The sequence below is a fragment of the Catharus ustulatus genome, chromosome 1 (genome assembly GCF_009819885.2).
Source record: "Catharus ustulatus isolate bCatUst1 chromosome 1, bCatUst1.pri.v2, whole genome shotgun sequence".
In the NCBI taxonomy this organism is placed as follows: Eukaryota; Metazoa; Chordata; class Aves; order Passeriformes; family Turdidae; genus Catharus; species Catharus ustulatus.
Window position 1 is genome coordinate 16,203,903 of NC_046221.1, and position 21,292 is coordinate 16,225,194.

At 39.9% G+C, this 21,292-nt stretch overlaps 1 protein-coding gene across 5 annotated transcripts in view; it reads left to right on the top strand.

The window, feature by feature from the left end:
• Positions 1–1,917: 1,917 nt before the first annotated feature.
• The window catches only part of MPP7 (membrane palmitoylated protein 7), a 154,174-nt gene continuing 134,799 nt past the window's right edge, over positions 1,918–21,292 (top strand). For all 5 annotated transcript variants that reach the window (XM_033063136.2, XM_033063153.2, XM_033063144.2 and 2 more), the window contains exons 1-2: positions 1,918–1,999; positions 6,301–6,378. The gene's annotated coding sequence lies outside the window, so the exon portion shown is untranslated. The remainder of the gene's footprint in view (positions 2,000–6,300; positions 6,379–21,292) is intronic.

Genomic DNA, 21,292 nt, shown 5'->3' on the forward strand with positions numbered 1-21,292 from the left:
TTCAGCTGCTGATGGATCACAAAAGGAAGGACCACGTCCTGTCTTTGAAGATATGGATAAAAGGGAAGTAATTGTTAATGATTTGCTCATCTAAACAAAAAATGATTGACAACATAATAAAATCCTGTAATTATGTAGTGTACAGAATACTGCAATTTTAAACTGAATAGGAAAAAATGTCAAAGCAAGCTGAATGAGAGTAGATGCATTATACACTACAGAACCATATGTCTAGTAATAAAAGACATGAAAGGAAACTGTAAGAAACTAGTCTTCTGGAACTGCATACATATTGCAATGAATTTTTGGCACAATTAAGCCTTCATTCAAAATGCTGATTGAAGACAATGCTGAAAGGCCCCTCTCAGTGCAGGAGAATTACAGCTGTCCAAAAACACCTGTAATGCCGTATTCCCAAGGGATTAGCTAGAAACTAGTATCAGTACAGTATGCTGTAGGCTAGAGAACACTTCTGCAGGCTGGCAGTACAGTGCTGAGTGTGGATACTGGACAGCACTGCTGTTGCAAACACACATATTTATAATACCAGTGTATTACTTTGCTTGGAAAAGACTGAAAAGATCCTTGGCATATTTTATTATATGAAAAGCAAACCCACTAAGAATAGATTCACTGAACGAGCAAAATCTCGTTCTTTCACACACAGATAGGACTGCAGGCTCTTCTTCTGGGGAAGCCACCCAGCTTGCCAGCTGCCAAGGGAGCCCTGTCCATCTCTCAGCCGCACACCACCAGCCTTGCCTGTCCTGCTCCTCCCCTGCTCCCCGCTGGAGCAGCGCGGTGTCCCACGGCCACGCAGCACCGGCGGCCCCGAACCAGGGCTGGGAGCGCAGCAGAGCCAGCCTGAGGGATCGTGTCTGCGTTAACACTGAGGATTCAGAGCGAAACAAAACAGGAGGAAACAAAACCCAGTAGGAGAAGCAAACTGAAGTATTGTTTTCCCACAGTACCTTTTAAGGATATTGTCAATAAGCTTTAGAGGAACATCGTCGTATTACCACAGAATAGTTGGATCACAGTGAGATAAGTGGTTCACTGTAAGCGTGTGCATTAAACAGAAGCCACGGAGCTGACAAATGAGTTAATTAGCTTTGTCACTACTCCTTTCCGGGCTTGGACAAACAGCTGCTGCAGATCACTGCTGCTCCCCTGTGCACCGCCCTGACCCACGGTTTGCAACATTCGCCTGCGAGGTCTGAGGGCTCTACTGCTAAAAATGTCCAAACGAGATGCGAGTTCATATGTCCAGCAAACAATTTTAACACATTTCTAGAGAGGACTACATGTGCGTGCAAAGGTGTTCCAACACAAAGACTTGAAATACATTAGCATAATAAATAAACAAAAATAGGAAGAAGCTTAACAGCACAAAGAGTAACTGTGCGAAAAGCATTGCATTCGCTTTCCTGCAGAGCCGTAGCAAATTTTTGTCAGCCCCGCCGGCAGACCCCGCGGAATTCCCGCGGCCCGCGCTTAGAGCGCTGTGAGGGGGGCTGATCCCTGAGGGGGGCTGATCCGTGAGGGGGGCCCATCCCCGAGGGGGCTGATCCCTGAGGGGGGCTGAGCCGTGAGGCGGGCACATCCCCGAGGGGCTGAGCTGTGAGCGGGACCCATCCCCGAGCGGCCCATCCCCCAGATGCCCCATCCCTCAGGTGCCCCATCCCTCAGGGGCTCCCGGCGCGGGACCCGGGCCCAGCCCCGCCACTCGGCGTCACGCGCCCCCCGCGGGCGGGGCCCCGCCTCCGCCGGGGCCAATGGCGGCCCGGCCCCGCGCGGCCCCTCCCGCCGCCACCAATGGCGCGCGGGCGCTGGAGCGGGCGGGCCGGGGGCGCGCGGCCGTTGGGCTCCTCGGGCCCCGCCCCGGTGGGCGGCGCGCCCGGCCCGGCCCGGCCCAGCGCGGCGGCGATGCGGAGCCGGGGCGAGCGGAGCCGCGGGTAGACGGAGCTGAGTCGCGCCCGCGCGTCAGGCCCGGCCGCAGGTACGAGCCGCAGCCCCGCGGGGGTCTGCGAGCCGGCGAGGGTCGCGGCGGGGAGCTCCGAGGCGCTCGCGGGGCTGCGGTGCGCCAGAGGGATTTGCCGCGGGAGGGGTAGGCGGACGAGCGAGGGGATGCGGCAGGTGCCGGGCTGTGTCCGCTCGGTCCTGGCGGGGCTCCGGTTCCGAGATTGCCGCCTCCTCTCCAGGGAGCCGCTCCCCTGGCCGCGGGGCTCCCGGGGCAGGCGGCTCCGTGCGGGCAGCGCCGGGTGCGCGGGACCCCCCCATGCCGGGGCGGGCGGGGGCAGCTCGCGGTGGATCTAATCACGGCGAGTGCTCCGGCTTTTAAAACCTGCCGGGCTGCCGGGATTCGTTGCGCAGAGCTCGTTCTGCAAGTAATGGATGTGACAGAGCCATTAAGGGACATCGGGCTGCGCAGCCGGGCTCTGGAGACCTATCAACTTCAATTTATGGGGTATCGGGAACAGGAGGCGTTTTTATGAATTGGCTGGTAATAACTTCATTCACCTGTGAGGCTAGCTCCTGTTAATGCCTACATCTAATCTGTGTGGAGCAATAAATAGCTATTAATTTGACGTGTTGCATGTGGAGAAGGTAGATGATATTTGAGGAAAGAGCACTAGGTGCCTTTGCATGCTGCTTGTGCACTTTCACTTCTGAATTCCTAGCTTCGTTTTATTTTACCTGTGTTTATAACAACCTGTCATTCTGTGCTTCCAGAGCTTTTTAATTTATTTGATTTCTTAAACAACTTGCCATATCTTTGCTTTTTCTTCCCTAAATGAACTGTAGAATGGCTTCAGGGGCAATAGCTTTCAGTGATCACAGAATCAGCAAGGTTGAAAGAGACCTTTAAGATCAAGTCCAAACGTGAACCTGTCAACACTATCACTGTAACCCCTAAAGCACTAAGCCATATCACCCACACAGCACCAGAATTCTTCCCTTTGAAGAGAACTGAACAGTCTGGACAGTGGTGATCATCATTAGACCTCATGGCTATCTTTGGTGCTGAATTCAGAATTTGTTTTTTATTTTTAGGCTTTTTGGATGTGGTCTAGAGTTCTTATTTTAAGTTTATTTCGATCAAGAGCTTATTTTACTGTGGCATGTTGTTTTGTAGGTGTTAATTTTAAAATATAGTAATTAGAATTTTGGTAGTAAGGATTATCATCCATCAGGTCCCTTTTATGCAGGGATGTTATATCTTGGCCATATTTTTAGAAATGTCTTACTTATTTTGTTGCTAGTTTATTTACTTACTGAAAGTATTCATTGTCCTTAATTGATGTGGGTGATCAAATCTATAATCTTACTTAGCATTAGGATTTTGCTAGATGTCACTGTTTGGATTAAGATTTTTTGCGTTCAGGGTGTGTGACTGCATGTAGCTTCTGAAAGCTGTCTTAAAGCAACAGTTAATTTAGGGTTTGTGATTCAATCGTGCAGAGCTAGGAAATGAGTGAATGAGAGTAATCAGTTTCAACTCTGCCAGTTTATTCATCTGTATGAAAATGAGTAAAGCAGAAACCTGTATGCTGAGGACATGATTTAAATGATATCAGACATCGACTAGGTTTGGACTTTATTGTGAATGTGTTTATATTTTCATGTGTGCACTTAAAAGGAGATGGGAAATCCCAGAGCTGCAGATTGCTGACAAAGTGCATCAAGGAATGGTTGCTGTATGTTTGCTCTGTTCTTGTTCTCTATGCATCCACTAGCAGTACTTATTAGAAACAGGATGCCATGTCAGATGGACCTTGAACCTGAGTTAGTATTGCACTGTTGTATTTGTAATAAAATGTTTTCTGTGTAGGAGCACGTCGTTAGGAAGTTAAATTTTAAATTAGGCAGGTGTCTGAGCTGTAAGTTTTTAAGAGTACAGTATAAAAGTCAATACCAGATACAGAAAAGGCAGGCTAAGGAATGTGCTATTACCTTGGAAGTTTATTTGCATTTTTGTTAACATCCCAACACCTGATAGGAAATGGTCACAAGTATGTTTTCTAAGTGGCAACTTCCAGTCCTTTCCTGAGTGCTTTGTAGGAGTACTGTGCTTCTCACGAAGATGGTAAATCTGCCATCTTATGATGTTGCAATGTTGCCTTTCAGTGAAACTCCGGCCTTAGTTCTGCTTTCATGCTCTGAATCTTCCCTTTTTGTGTGGCAAGCACCTGGGCCACCCGTGAGCCTTTCATTTATCTCTAGCATGTGGAAGGGAACAGAAGGGATCTATAAAAACTCGTTCAGTAGCATCTTCTCTCCAAACTGGTTCTTCATTGTTAAGTTTTACTGTGGAACTTGCTATGGTAATGAGTAAAAGCAGGAAAAAATCCAGTCTTGCTGCTAGCAAGTGTCTAGTGTTAGTTGTCTTCTAGAGTATGTTTCGGAAAGTTATTGCAGTGAGTTAAGCAAGTTTGACCATCTAGAACTACATGAATTATGTGTAGGAGTGATGAAAGCTTCCCACATAGTTGTGCTAATGCAGTTTAATCCCAGGCTATGGTGTATGTATATTCTTCCTGACCTCATCTCCTGCTTCCTGCTGGTTTTTATTTGTTAAAGAAAAAATGGGGTATATTAAATTGTGTCTTCCTAATTTCAGTCTTAGAAGTACAATAATATAACTGAATTTATTTATACCTGCTTTCAGTGGATTGTGGACATTTCTATCACAAGTGATATCATATACTTATCTAATACAGTACCTTGCCCTATATTACAGAAATAGACAGGGTGCAAACATTACTTAATGCACTTCATATAACTTTTACACTGCAGTATCCTTAAAAGCCCTTGACAGCCTGGACCACTAGGTCTGTACCATGTCATGTTGGCCATATGGCAGATCTGAGAACAGCTCTGATGCCATGGTTTTGTATTTTACTGAATCATTTTTGAGCATTACCATGAGGTGTTCACTAAAGTTCTCTGGCAAATGAGCTTTCAAAGAGATCAGTAGATGATAGATACATTGACATGCTCTTTATTTTAGCTGGCAGTCTTGTTTAGGGAAAACCCATCAGAATAAGGCATGTCTGAATATGTACAAAACTTTGATGTTCTTGAATATCTGCTTTCATTATGCTTAACTACCAAGGAATACAATTTGAATTTTCCCCCCACAGATTCGATGTGTTCTTAAGCAGTATCATCAACCAGACTAGTCTTTGGGACTCCAGGTTTTGTTCTGAAAATGTTTTATCAATCTACATTATTAGTCATGGCTAGAATCATTCTTTTCTCACAGTTGTAAGCTCAGAAGAAAAGATGAGCTGCTAATATTAAAGAGTTTTCAGTCTGTTTAATCTTTTGGAGTCACATCTTGCTACAGTGGCCAACATCTTTATTTTTTTTTGGTCAGTGATGTAATAAGCCTGCAGCGAAAAGCTCACAAAATGAACTCATTGCTTATATCCTCAATGACATCAGTATTTAAAGATAATAGTTGAATCAGTACATAAACTGTAACTACAAACTATATTAAAGAGGAGTTATATTCTATGTAATATAAATTGGAGATATGAACTGTATTGTAGTTTGCAGAGGAGATGGTGACTTATGAACATGGAAGGATAGCCTGCCTTGTCCCTTTTTTGACTGTCAGGTGCTTGCCATGCTTGCACCAGGGCTGCTCCTATGTGTGTTCCATGGTCTGCTGCTCCAATTTGCAGTTTATTGCCAAGAGGAGATGAGGGGTGTTCTCAGTTTGTAGAAGTAGGCATAATGGACATGTGCTGGATGTTGGTGAGCACAGCCAGTTATGATCTGGAGTTTATTGCTGACTTTCAAAGCAGAGTAATTAACTATCATGAAGCAAATAAACGAGCATCTTTATTACAGCAAGAAGTCACAAGTACTTAAGGGCTTCTTAATGTGGACACATTCAGTGAAGTGGTTACACCTAGAATTTTGTACCAGAATTTGCATATTGTTCATGTATAAAATGAGATTATATCTCTGAAGTCTTACAGATGTTTATATTGTAGATAAAGCTTACCTGTACCCATTTTGAAATCATTATTTTGCTTAATTGTAATTTTAAGACCAATTTATCTAGGATAGGTGTGGAGGCAGAGTAAATAAGCAATTTGAGCGCCCCAGCTAAAATAAGTCTTTTGACTTCTCTATGAAGCCCTGCAGAAACAAGAGAATCAGATATTTGGAAGTCAACTACTTTAAATTTATTCTCCTCATATTTAGAATGAAAAAAATGCAAGTATGTAGTATTTCTAATACTGACTAGGATGTCATGTTACTATTAGCTTTTCCCTTTTCTTTCAGATTCCACAGGCTCTCAGCTTGGCAGTCTGAAAAATGCATTATCTTATGCTGCTGTTGAAGTGAAAACAGTTAATCCAGGTAGGATTCCCTTGTGATGACTCTTGCTCATTGTTTTCTGGCACCGAATTAATCTGTTGCTTGTTTTCTGCTGTCCAGAGCAATAAATAGATGTGCATAGATCAGTATTAAAGACCAAGAATAATTTCATATCATGCTTACTATTAAGAAATAAAGTTGTGAAAGTGTTGTACCATTATGTGGTCTAAGTATTGTGTGTTGTCTAATTGTGTACTGCTTTATTGTCTTGTAAAGACTCTTTTTTGAGTCAAGAGTGACTAAATTTTCTCATGTTATTTCATCATATATAATAGGGTAAGTTTTGAAAAAATAAGAAAGTATTGCAAATACAGTCGACGGTTAGTGACTTCAAAATATGTTGCATTATAAATTGTGTAGCAAGTTTAGGCATAGAGTAAAACTGCTTCAGAGCTACTAATTGTGTCTCAGAATTTGAGAACACACACATCATCCATGTATAAAAAGAGCATAGAAAACCTTTATTGCTTTCATAATGTATTGTTTGGTGGATTGAACTTGGTTTAGCCAGTGAAGCTGTTCGGAAGAGAGGAACAAGGTAGTTTCAGATACAAAATGCAGAGCTGCTGTTTCACAAACAATATGCCATGAATGCCTTCTAAAGAAATTGACTTGACATTGCTAATCATACACGAGAGTGAAATGTATTTATTTCACACATCGATGTGTCTGAATCAGGAGCTTCAACTGGCATATATATGGAGAGGTTTTTTTGTGGTTTTAGAAAACACAAGTTCAGCTGATAAAAAGCTTTGCTTATTTGTCGCAGTCCAGGAGAGTTGGAAAACAACAGCTAAATCTGGTCTAATTCTGAATCTAAAGAAACAGTCCTGCATTCTTCCAGAGATTTGACAGATACAGTAATGAAGATTTTCAATGGCTTAACAGATACTGTGATAGACATTTTCAGTGAATAGCTGTTCATGAGCAGTTAATTATCTCATTGTAATCTGGGTCATTTGGGAAGCTATGAACACAGTTAACTTCTGTGTTAGGATTGCATTGTAAGTGAAACGTGTGTGTGGAAGGGAGAACGCCAGAACTGCATCATCTTTAAACTAGCAAGGCTGGAGAAGTGACCAATACCAACCTCTCATTGGGCAGCTCGCTACCTAGTTAAAGTGAAGGAAGGCTAAAGCTTTACGAAGGTGTGAAATCTCTGCTCTAAACCATATGTAAAAATCCTTGCTCCTCCCACAATGCTTTCCCTCCCACCAGCCGAAGGCGGTTAGTGCTGCTCCCACCAGGACAAACAGCAGCCCTTTGTTAGCTGCCTTGCCTGGGGCACACCCTGTTCTCGCACTGCTGCTGCTCTCTGGCCATCTGGGAATCCCAGAGACCCTGAAAGGAGCCTTTTGCTGCCTGGTCTCCAAGGTTAACTGATTCAATAAATCTGTGTTACCTCCAGTACACACCAAGCTAACCTGTGACTGCAATCCCAGCATTTAATTTCCTGTGGGGATAGGAGCGTCCAGCACCACAAGTTGTAGGCTTCTTATTCAAAGATGGGTTACTCCTCCAAGGATCCAAATCTGTGACTTTAAAACATCAAAATTATACATGCTAGAAACTTTGTCTTGGTATTGAAATGACACTACAAGTACTACAGCCCAACAAGTCTGGAAGGGCCCTGCTTGAGCTGCAGTGCATGACTGCCTGCTTCGAAAGCTTGTCGAGTGTTTGAAATGTGATACAGACAGTGACTTGGAGCACCTTCCAGCTGCCTCCACCAGTCTGAGCAAGGGTATCGAAATGGCAAGCAAACCTCAGAGGATAAAACTGTGAATGGCATGCTTTGAGCCAAGTGCTGAAGGGTGCCTTTGGTCCCTCATCTGACTGCTGTGAGAGTCATGTGTCTGCGCTGTGGGACCTGGCGAGACACCCTGGGTGCTTCCCAGGGAAGACTGACTACCTTCAAGAAATCTTGATGGTTAAAATGGACAGCAAAAATCATGTGCTGCAGCTGAGTACTGAGGCAAGATAGAGGTCAGTTGTCCAGCAAATACATTTTTGTATTGAGTGTAGAAAAGGCAGATGTTTTCCTTTGTTTAGAACCATGACTGCAACTTGCAAGTGCGGATGACTGAATGCTACTATAGTCTCCATCTGTTTAGAGATGCTGGCAGATGCTTCTTCTTGTGCTTGGTGGGCATGCTGTCAGCCAGACCCAGGGAGAGGCTTCACTGGAAAGAGCAGGTTTCTGGACTTCAGAAGTGGAGGAAAATGTCTTCCTGGGCAGTTAGATGTGCAGAGTTTTGCTGTGAGTGCCACAAAGGGAAGGATTCACAAGGCAGTTACTGAAGGAGAGGAGTTAAAAGGGACAAATTGCAAGTGACTTACTGCAAGTCAAATGACCAGGTTGATAGCAGGAGAAAAGCTGAAAACTTAATTGTGCCAACTTTAAAGGCTTTTGCTTCCTAGAAGCTATGGAAACTTTTCTAACACTATGTACCATATTAAACATTATCTTAACTCCTGATTTCATGACATATGCATTTATTATTTAATGAAGATAATGAAGATTCCTTCTCATTAGGGCCTTTTATTAAACATGGTCACATTGATACATAGAGACTATTAAATACCTTCCTTTCCAAAGGAAAAAAAGCTTGGGATGGGAACAGAAAGGTGTTAGAAATCAGTTCAGAAAAGAAATCGGTCTGAAAAGAAGTCTCTTCAGCTGACATGGCTGTGGAAGAAGATTTTACATATATTAGGTACAGAAAGATACTCTAGCAGGGTTGTGAAACATACTTTTTTGTAGATACCTGATTTAAAGTGTCATGTGCAGGCATTAATATGAAAAATATTTGGATTTTGAGAAATAACAAGCCCACACATTCCACACAGCACAGGAGTCTTAGGTAATACTTGTTAGGAAACGTTTGCAAACTCAGTAACCTTTTCTCACAGTAGAAGCTGGCTGATCTGCTAATTATATTTAATAAGTCATAGAATACCAAGGGAATGTAAGAAATTTTGCCAAACACTCTTTTTCTTTTCATATTTAGAGAAGAGTTGTCTGGGGTGTGTGTGTGACCCAAATCAGTTCTGGTTGGTTATTATCACCTTAACTGACTGAAAAAAAGTACACAGAAACATAACCAATGTGTATAATATGAAATGGGTCATCTCAACCCAGTAATTCTATTCCCAGTGGTTCACTTCTGGCTCAGCAAACCAAAGGTGATGTTAGCTTTTTCTTATGGTCCAGAACTAAAGCATCTTGTAGGAAGATAGGTTTGGGTAGATACTCTGTTTAACTGCTCTGTGAATAGATGCAGTCAGCAATTGTAACACAATGTTTAATTCTGTATCTTTGTTGTGTAGGTGGATGTGTAATCCGTGATGGCTGTTGAGTAAATGTCATTTCATTAATGTTGAATTTGTATTATACTCCTCAGACTTTCAGCTTTACCACGCTGTTTAATGAATTCCAGATAGCTGTTTTGACTTCTTATGGGTGATAGCAATTACGCTTGAAAGAAAACAAGAGGTATTCTGGTTTCTTTATCCAAGGACTGAGCTCACTATTTTAAGTGCTGCTAGCTTACATCAGGGAGTTAAATGTCCCACCTTATTAAATCACTTACCCTCTCTTCTCTAAAGCTTTCATTTAGCTTTGATATCCCATTAATATTTAAAATGTATGTATCAATTCAGCAGACACATGCATTACTTATCAAAACACTGCAGCTTATTAAAACAAACCTGCTGTCATCACAGGTGAAAGTCTAGAGTGACATGTAATGCCAAGAGGTGTGTTGTACATTTTCACAAGCTGTTAAATTGAGATGGTGGATAATTCAGAAACAAAAAACAGAAGTTGTGGATGCCTCATCCCTGGCAGTGTTCAAGGCTGGATCAGATGAGGTTTTAATAACCTCATCAAGTGTGGGGTATCCCTTCCTACAGCAGTGGAGTTGGAACTAGGTGGAGCTAGGATCTCTAAGGTCGCTTCCAACCCAAACCATTCTATGATTCCATGAAAAAATCATTTTCGTAATACGAATGGAGTATTTCCAGATTCCTGACAAGAAAGCATGCACGCACATTAACACAGTCTAACACTAACAGACCATAGTAACAGGGAAGTATTAAGTAATTGGACCTTCTGTGTCTGTTCAATGTATTTGTATGAACAGTTTCTGCTGTGTCAGAGCAGCTACGTTTTAATTGAGATTTCTTACATTTGCCCACATTATAAAGATGTAAGTAATAAATTTGGTTACCCTCAGTTGTCTGAAAGCAAATCTCATCTTATTTGTGATACTTATGGCTGGACATTTGTTTAGCTGCTAATTTGCAGCTCATAAGGTCACTCAGCAGTGGGTTAAAAATAAGAGTGTGTCTTTCTTCCAGTGCCTGCACAGGCGTGGTTGGAGTTGCCGCGGCTGTCTGCAGGATTCCAGCACGCTCCTGTTGCTCCTGGCTCTCAGGCTCCAAGGACAGTGTCCTCCCTACAGAGGCCAGACATCTTCATCCCTGTCCTTGCACTGGGGTGCTTCTCATTCACTGGCAGGTCAAATTCAAGTGCTGATTTCCCTTATTTTTAGGTGTGCATTTGAGAGGACAGTGAGCGAAGGGCTAAACCTTCCCTCTGTGCACTCCAATTAGTGTGGGCCTTACAATCCATGCACTGGCCATCACACATGAATGAGAAGCATATTGTCACCTTCTTACTCTCTCAACAGGGCTAGGTTTTGGTTCTGCTTTAATAACTGTTAATGTCTCTCTACTGTTATTCCTTATATCATCTCCTGAATAGCAGAAATTAAGAGAACATATATCTTCTGTATATATTTTGCTGCCTTAGAAGGAAATAGATCTCTGTAGTTCTTGGAACACTTTTTAGAGGCATTAAATTATATATTGTTCTGAATTAGTAAGTAATAATATGACCTTTTCTTCTTGAAAACTCATTCTTGAGTAGTATGCCAAGATGTTATCTCCCCACTTGAATGCTTGACTGGAGATCTGAGATTTGATATGGGTGTGTGTGACAGGCACACATAGCCTGCCTTTCCAATGGAGAAGTAAGAACATGCCACAGCCTGACTGAAAGCCTAATGTCTAATTACTCCGTGCTAAATCTTGTGATGTTTTTTACTATGTTATAATATGAAAGGTAATCCAAAATCCAGTGTTTACATGTTGCAGATCCACTCACAAATCTGGAAACTAGAAGTTACAAACCCATGGGAAACTACATATTTTCTTTGTAGTTAGATAACCTTTTTTCGGGGGAGTTGGATGTTTCTATGCATAAACTCTTCCTCATATGCATGTCTACTGTACATACAATTCTTTCATTATGTGTGTATTGAAGTACAAGACAGTCTACACTGCAAGGAGTCTGAATGTGTGTGGGTGTATGTGTGCTTCTACAGCTGTTACCAAGGGAAACATTTGACCTTGAGTTTCAGATGATTCTCGCATCAAACCTCTCTCACTAATGAGTCTTTCCCACCTTTCTCTTCAGTGAAACCTTTCTCAGGCCAGGGAAAAAAGCAGAAAGAGTGATGAAGTGCAAAAAGGAAAATGTCAGATGCTTTTAGTAGAATCAGCACATTTCAGGAGAAATTTTTTCTGAACTTCTGCTGGAAAGGAACAGAGAAGTAGACCTGGAAATAGTAAAGCTAAAAGAAAAGCTTAGCTGATCTGCTGGATGATACAGGAATCTTGTAACAAAAGATGGATGGTAAAAACTTTAAATAAAAGCCTATTTCTAAAGGGCCAAGAGATGAGCTGTTCAGATCACCAGGTAAGGAACTGGCTTCAGCTCTGACATTAATTGATGTAGTGGTACACAGCCTAGGTCAGTGGTTCCCAATCAGCAAGTTGCATTGTCGTGGGGCATAGTGTTTGTTCTTTGTTTTCTTTTCTTTGTTAGACAATGCTGAAGAGAGAGCAAACAGTATTATCAGGCTGGTTTTGACTTCTTGTAGTAGTTCCTTAAGTGATGCTGCGATGTTTCCTCCATGTAGCTAAACTGGGCTGTATTCTGGCAGTCAACATGAGGCAGATTTCTTTCTCTGCTGCTGATGTCTTATCAGAGAGTTCCTGATCTGACCTATTTTCATGGGAGTCTTTGGCTTATGACTTGGCATGGGATTGAACCAGCTCCCAGAATGTCCTATGTAGCTTTACAAATTTGGAATTAAATACAAATGAAGAAAGAAGAACCTTGCCAATAAAAACTGCAAGTTTTTGTGATTATCAGACTGAAGCCTAACATAAACAACTATTCCTGAGATCCCCTAATCATATTTCTAAGACAGTATTTCAGAAACTATTGTTTCAAAATAATATACTAAAAAATGGCTGTGCTACTTGGGACACAGCATTCCTTTGCTGTCCTTGCAGTGACGTAGCAAAATAATTCAGGCTGAAAGAGAATTCTGTAAATTGTTTATGGGTGCAGTTTGGAAGAAGCAGAAGATACAAAGTAAGAGTATTTTGAGATGGGTGCAGTTTTTAACATCTGCAATTTTTCTAGGTGCTCTAAGTTATTTTTTTATAGACATAGTTTCCTTTTGTATGCTTTGCAGTGCTTACAGTGTTTCTGAAGAGTTCAGTTACCTTTTTTAATGCTTAGCTTAAGGGAAAGACCTTTTGTGATAGAAAATATTCTTGGTAACTTTATTCCACTTTAAGGTAAGTTTCTGAAAAAATGAATTGTACTTCAAGCGATTTGTGTATTTACAATTTTGGAATATTTTGAGAAATGAAAACCAATTCAAGTAAATTTCATCCTCCAGTTTATTTACTTTTATGTCAGACTGCTGAATGTCAAAATTTGTCAGAGGCCATATATATGATATTGTTGAAGTTTTGTGTTTTGCTATCTAATGCTATGGCAAAATCAAAACTATCTACAAACAGTTAACTGAAATTTATCTTAGCAGTATCCAGTATATCCCTTCCTATATGTGATGAAGAGAAATGAAACTAGAGTTGAGATGAGTATTCCCACGTTGTGGAAGATCAGCTGGTAGATTATAAGGAGGCTGTATAGAGGCCCAGAAGCAGAAATCCATTTGGTACTTCCAGATGAAGAGCGATCAAAGACTTGATGTGGAGTTGCAACAAATATGTGGAAGTGGTCATTTGAGCTTGGCATCTGCTGCTAAGGTTAGTAGGGTAAGTCAGGTAAAATATGTCTGTTTATTCTCACCAGGGCTGATCAGAGGTCTTTTGTGGTAACTTGCAGCACACCTTTTTTCAAACCTGTGTGAATTATGCAGTCATATGTCTAGAAGATACTATAAATCAGATCTGTAGGCTCCCATAGTGAATAAAAGAGTGTATGCTGTTTGGATGACAGGGTTGAAAAGCACTGGTATTCTATTATAAGCAGATGAACTAAAATGGTAGGAAAATTCTGTGGTGTGATATAAACAAACTGAAAATGGGCTGTAATGCAGTCTTGCAGCTACCATGCTCTGTGGTTTGCTAAGAGAATAAAGCTAAGTAAAATACAGATTGAGATTAATTTACAGAAACTGTATGGCTCAGGCACAAGTTTTATTCTTGTTCTGAAAAAACTTTCCATGGATTTAACCACAACAGTTTTGCAAGGGATAGGGATATATCTCTGGATGTCAAGCAAGTTGAAAGGCTGGTATGCCTGAAAGACTGTCTGCTCTTTCAAGTTATAAATGTTAGTCTAATAGAATGTGTTATTTCTGTGACTGTTCATGTCTAACCAATTGTCTTAGACCTTCATGATTGCTGTAGTTTTTCTGATTAATGACGTGAGGGCAAAAGTGGCAATTTGAACCTTTCAACAGCAAAGCTGTTTTTGGCTCCTCCGGCCTGAGATGAAGATAGTAAGGTTGTAGCAAATAAAGAGCCCGTTGAGCATACTGGATGTCATATTGTTTGGGGTAAGATGATCTGCTGTGTCTGTGCAGAATGCTCGGGGTGCAGATCATAGGACTGGTTGCATGGAGACCAAATAACCTGAGCTCTTTCAGATTTGTGAGTACTGCATGAGAGATGTGCTTTCTGCAGAGGCAGCATGAAATTATGAAGTGAGGTTATGGGTCTAAGGCATTTATGAAAAGATACTCTGTGAAGTTTACTCTTGGCAAAGTTGGTGCTGCTGTGGTATTAATATCTGGTTTTGCTTTCTGTGGTGTAATTATTCTGGGGTATTGCCTGACAGATGGTTGTATCTTAGAGTTGTATCAGAATGATGTTATTTGCTTGACAGGAATTGTTCTCTTAGGAACGTGGGACAGGAAAAGACCTGCCTATTCATCAAGTTTATTTTCATGCTCTTGTAGGCTTTATGTCATACAGACATAGACATATGGAGTGTTGAGCCTTTTCCCCTCACTATTTTAATTAGAAGCCTCTTCCAGTGCTAAATTCCTCAACATGATGAAGCTGCTTACAGTGTTCAACCTAAATTTATTCATCATCAGTTGGTAACAACCTTGTGCCAAGATTGTCCTTTTATTTTAAATAGATTTTTCTTACTGTGTTATAACTATTTCAGTGTTTTTATACGCAGCCCTTGCTTTTCTGCTCCGTTTTATTTTTGTTAGGCTAAGGCCAAGTCCTTGCAGCCTCCCTCAGTTCTGTTGAAAGTAGAGCAAAATGAAGGAATGGGTAGTTGGAGACTTTTCAGCTTTCCTGTAGCAGGTTTTTCCAGTTCCCTGAGAAGGGTGTGTCTTATTCTTTGAACTATTGTTGATAAAAGAAGTGAATAGCAGCTTCCTTGTTATTGCAGTGCACCAACAGAAAAGCAAGATAGAAAATTTTGTATTTTAAACTTTCTGTAATTTTAAACTTTCTGAAAATCTTGAGTAGCAAGATTATTCAAACAGCAGGGTAATTTAGGAATGCAGACAATCCTATGAAAGTGGTGTTGAAAGGCAGGCAGATGTTTGATTGCTTCAAGTGCGTGGGTTCCATTTTGTGTTTTTTGTTTTTCCTTAGGCTGTTAAATGTTCAGATCAGTATGCTGTGGCTGATCTGTACACAAATTCTTTGTGCATTTTTAATGACTTACTGCTAAAATATGTGATCAAAGATAAATCAGACCTATTACAAAGGAATCAAAAACTGGAATTATGTTTAAATATCTTTCTGACTAATATTTATAGACATTTGCTACTTGTAAGGCAGTAAGTCAGTGTGCTCTTCAGACACTTATATTCAAAAGACATTAATGGAATGCGTAAAAGGCAGATACATTTTTCAGAATTTAGCTACAAAATTTTAAGAGAAAAAAATATTAAAAACTGCAGTAGGAAGACCTGACCTAGTTTCTTCCCATTTAAAATCCTAAAGGCTGTTGTGTTGGAAAAATTAAAGCAAATACTGTTTTAAAATACAGTGGAAGGTTTTATGTGCCAGGTTTTGACAAAGAACATAAGCCTCATAATGTTCAACACTGCAGCTCATAACAATCAGGCTCCTGGCTAGGAAAGTATGGAAGCAAGTATCTAAAGTCCATGTGATTATGAGATTCTGATTTCCTGATTAGAACTTGAAATCTGTAATGTGGAGCACTGGTGCAGTGAAGCTGGTTGATAGGAAACCAGGGTATACCTTAGATATTCATATGACCTTTACATTTATCAGAAAATAAATCCCATACCCCTTTCTGCAGTTTTGTCTTAGGAAGATGGTTTTGGTACCTGTCTTATATGTAGTAGACTAGCAGTTAATTAGCTGATGAGTCCAAGAAGTAGGAGGCCTTGTTGCTGGGTCCTTCTCAACCTGAGGGATTTCGGGTCCACATTTTTCTTTTCCCAGAGTGCCATAAGCCAGTGATTCAGGAATAGGTAGGGGATCTGTTCACCAGATTACAGATTCAGACTTCTTGCCACTGTCTGGAATCCATCCATGTGTATTACTGACTGCACTGGAGAATCATCAGATTTTTAAGCTTAGAACAGAACTCTGTGATCGAGTGCAACCATTAACTCAGCACCACTGTGCTCACCTCAAAACAGTGTCCCCAGGTGCCATGGTCAACTTCCTCAGGGACATGGCAGTCCTGGGCAAAGTATCCTGCAGGCTGATGTGTCAGGTGTTCTCTTGAAACACGGATCCTGTTCTACTTGCTTTTCCAGGAAAGCAAATTCTGTGACAGGAGAGCAGGAGAATCAACATCTAAACAATCTGGTTTTATTCTAATTTAATATTTTTAGCAGTCGTTTGAGTACTTTTTTCTACTTAATGTTTGACCAGAACAGTTTTTAACAACTTGAGATACTGTAATAAGGAAATGGAATAGTAATGGCCATAATTGATCATATCACTTCTGGGCATGAAATTTGAGTTGTTTCAATTCAGGGCTTTTTTTTTTGTAGTTGTTTTCTCCCATTGCCCTTAAAAAAACCCCGAAAACCCAAAATGCAACAACTCATGTATGTATCTTTTTTTCAAAGTCAGACATTGTGGTTTTGAATCCTGATACTGGAAAACAAACAGGAATTTATAGCTGTTATGGTTTAAAATAAATAAAAGATATTTTCAGTATTTGCAGGCTGTACTGGAAAACCCAACTATAAATTTACTTCCAAAGTTAAATAATTTATTTTTTGTTTCTAAATGATGGCATAACACTTCTGCAAAAAAATTCCTACTCTGCTCAGTTAAAGAAGGCAAGATTAGAGTGAATGGAGACCTTAGAAGAGGGTAACCTAGCTGGGAAACTTACTGTTAAACTTCAAAATAATTTAGATTTTTTTCTTAGCATTTTTCTATGTTGTTTTGGTTCCCTGTGTGATAACTGTCTAAAGTTAGGCTTCTACCTGGGCAAAGTTGTAATAGAATGAAATTTAGTCAACTTTGGCTCTTAAGGAGTTGCTTAGCTTGGAAGTGAAAAAAGAATGGGAAGAACTTTCCTCAATGAAAAAAATTAAAATAATCATGCTAACTGCTGCTTTTTAGCTCCAACCTGCTAAATCTGTGCTTCTCAGAGTGAGACAATGGTTTCCTTCATGCATGGGTGACTTCTTTAAAAATACAATTCCTGGGTGCTATGAAGCAGAATTCATTAAAACAACATGTTTTAATACCAACTGGTATGGTTGCATGTTTTTGGAGTTGGGTGTAAAGAGGAAGGAAACAAGTGTGCCCAGACAGCCGTTATGGGATTGGCTTTTGTGTTCTGTATTGTGTGGAATATGAAGAAAGGGCAGTCCATGCATCGGATCTGCAAGACATCTTACCTTAAAGTGGTTTAGTTTTCATAGCTGGCACAGATCACAGCAAGGAGCACATGTGCAGTGTCTGAGATGCCTCAACACGGCAGCTTCTGCCAAATTTCACTCATGTTTCCAAATGTAATATTATGCTTGTGTCCTATCCTGTCTCTGGCACTGAATTAAAACAGCACCTGTTAGTATTAAGAATAAATGAAGTTACTGTAATGTTGAGGATAAAGAGGTTTTGGTGAAAGAAAATTGGATATGAGATTTAAATTTCCTGCCTAATTAAATATTTCAAGTGGTGGTGTTCTACTTCAGTCTTATTTAGAGGTCAGAAAGCAGTATTATAATGTTACACCTTTTTACCAAAATCGTCTTTCATGAGCTGGTATTTGCTGATATGCAGTTCAAAAGCTTTTAAGGAATGAAGTGAAACACTCTGGAACATAATTTTTGTTTTTGAGATAAGTATTTTTTTTCCCCCTAGAAGCTTGTTATTCCTCTGCTTGTTGTCTGATTCTCATTTGCATTTAAATCAGCTTTAGCAGAGTTATGTAGCTTATTGGTGTTCCTCTTCAGTCTGACAGCTGAAGAATAGCAGATGTAAGTATGAACATTAGGCTAAGGCTTGCATTATGCAGCCAACAATCATTTGTTCTGGTACTCTGGAGTAGAAGGTTAAAACACAGATTTCTTTCTGCTTCAACCAGTGAATATTGCTGAGTTTTCTGGATTCAGTTCTGCTTTTGGATAGCACTGAAATTACTAAAGCACCTGTGCTGTGGATGTTATTGCTATGGGTAAAGAAGGACAATGCTATGGATGCACAGTTGTTTTTCTAATACCATAGCTGTCTTTCAGGATACTCTCTCAAAATAATGTATTTTCTTTAAGACTGAAGAATATGTTGCAAAACAGATCTGTTCTGGAGTTTATAATTGAAATTTCTCTTAAGAGTGGTAGATAAAGGACTGTGATCATCTAAGCACTGTTCTGTTTCTAGTGGGAAGAAAGAAGGGGGGTCAAAATCCTCTCTATTTCTGCTCAGAATGAGCATTGCGTGGCTCCTTGGATAGGAAAGCAGGAGTAGTTGATTATCAAGGACCAAGAGATGCAACAGGATCCTTAAAGAAGTTGTGCAGTGTCTACGTTGCACTGAGAAATGTGATTAACGTGACAGAGTCTCCAAAAGACTGATTGTGGAGGAAATTGACTGGGGAGAGCTGGTTGTGTTCCCGATATGACAGTTCAATACTTTAATCTCCTAATATCCATAGTGAAAAGCACTGAAAAAAGAAACTATCAGAAAAGCAGCTGCAGAACAAGTGATTTTAGTTGAAAAACATTGCTGTAGAAGTTCTTGTGAATGTGCATTGCTTTCAGTGGAATTAATGGAGTAGAAAAAACCTGCCTTCCAGATTTCATGTGATGATAGAAGTATACCTTTCTTGTCTTCTTGGAAAACCAGGCTTACTTCAGTTTGATATACTTGTGCCTGGGTGTGTCTTGTTCAAATGTCAGTCCTAACTTAGAAACTACAGAGCCATCCTCCTCAATAAATCATTACTTGAAGGCAACATGCACTAGTTTTTTTATTTAAATATAAGTGGATATTTTTGGACAGATACTATTTTAGGATTATTTTAATGGAAGGTCTTCCTCTTCCTATTTTTTCAGTTGCTCACTCACTGGTGACAGCAGGAGGTGAAAGCATTGCATTAGTTGATCTATTGGGGTACAGAAAAAATAAGGTAATGAATTGTAGTTTGTTTAGAGCGAAGTAAAACCCCTTGTTTTTTATTTACCATGTTGTTAGGCTCAATGAAAAGCTAAAAAATATTATTATTAATAATAATATTAATAATTATATTTTTGTGCACAACCCAAAGTTTAATTTAGAAAGGCTAAATTACTTGTGTGTTGTTTTCCTGGATCATCACTAGCAGTTTCACCTTTTAATGCATTTGGGACGCAACTTGCACAATCATTAGTTCAAGACTGGATTTGATACATTGCCATTTTAAGATTAATTATTCTGACATAGTGTCAGTAGTTAAAACCGGGATTCCATCAATTACAAAAATGTAAAGTAGATTTTAATTGCTTTGAGTGTGAACTTTTAAAAAATAGTGTTAAATTTCATTGGAAAGTATTTCGTTAGTATTATTTCTGGTTTTCAAGTAAATTATTGGAAACACTTAACTTGTACTTTTAAAAAGCTTACTTTCTGAATAATACTATTCATAATATCATTACCATTTCTAAAATTCTTTTTATGTCCTTTCATGTTTTTCTGTGAATGATACCATTGTTTGTCACTCACTTGAGCTCATAAACAGGAAAATATTTTCCAAATTCAGTATCATGTCAAGGCTATTTTTAAGTCTTAGTAATTTCAAATCCTGTAGTGCTATCTGTAGATATATTCTTTCTTATGGAATAATGCAGCATAATCTCTTGTCAATTGCTGCAATGTATTCTCTGTTCTTGTAATACACAGGATCTGGTTGTGCTTCTCTCTGAAACAGAATTCTCTTGCAAAGAATTTCCAAGACTGTTGATTGTATCATGTCATTCTTTTTTTTTTATTCTGCAGAATTCCTCTTTCTTGGTGAGTTCTATAGAGTGTACCAGACCAGACCTCCCTTCAATGTCCTTCCCTTGTCTGCTCCTGTCCTGCATGTCATTAAATCACCAGTAATCTGCTGATAGATAGGGATCCACCTCTAGTCAGCCCTTAGTGACTGCCTTCAAATCTTGCTCAGAACCTCTTGAAGCTTTCCCTCTCAGAGCATCCTAACCCAGAAGGGAGATCTCTGAGGGAGAACTTTGCCTCTGGTGTGCAGCAGTGCTTCAGCCAGGGCAGGATCTGGATGTTGTGTTCTGACTGCTCAGAGCTTGCAGGTGCTTTGGATTCCAAGTAACCTTGTGCTGGAACTTGCAGACATACTGTACTTTCATAGCTGCAGTTAAAACTCTTTTAGCTTTCTACAGGTAGGTGGTGTGAAGTTTGTTAGCCTTGAGTTAGATCTTAAACACAAATAAAATTCTAAAGGAGCCATCTTGAAACTGTTGACCAAATACACAATGCTTCCAACCCAAATCTTTCCTATTGGATCTAAAGTCACAGGCTGAAGTGTTAGTTACAGATGCTAAGGACTTAAATGCCAGAATGTTTTCTTACGTAGCACATGATTACTTTAGCAGTATAAACAACTTCCAAATTGAAATTAACTAATTTTTTTCAAATAGGCAAGTCAATCAGGTGCAGAGAAAGTAAATGAAGACACTATGATTGTACTAGAAACTATGATTATATAAGGCCCAAGAAACAAAACAAAAACAAAACATGGGAAATTTATATTCTAATTTTATTTTTGAACAGTCATATAAAAATATCTGGTTTTTTTTTTTGGTCTATATAAATATCTACCAATTTATACAGGGGTTGTTGGCAAATACAACATAGGTAAATGTATAGGACAGATGAAAGAAGATGCATATAGAGAAAGGCAGAAATAGTCACATTTGTCTCTGTTAATAAATTGGCAAAGACAAGACATTCCAGTTCAAAACAGAATGAAAATGGACCCAAGTGCATGTACAGACTTATTTGGTATCATGATGTCTGTATATTAATAGAATTCAGAGAAAAGAATGCAAACTCAATTTATTAATTTCAGTGAATAGACTTATTCAGTTTCCTACTGAGTAATTGGAGA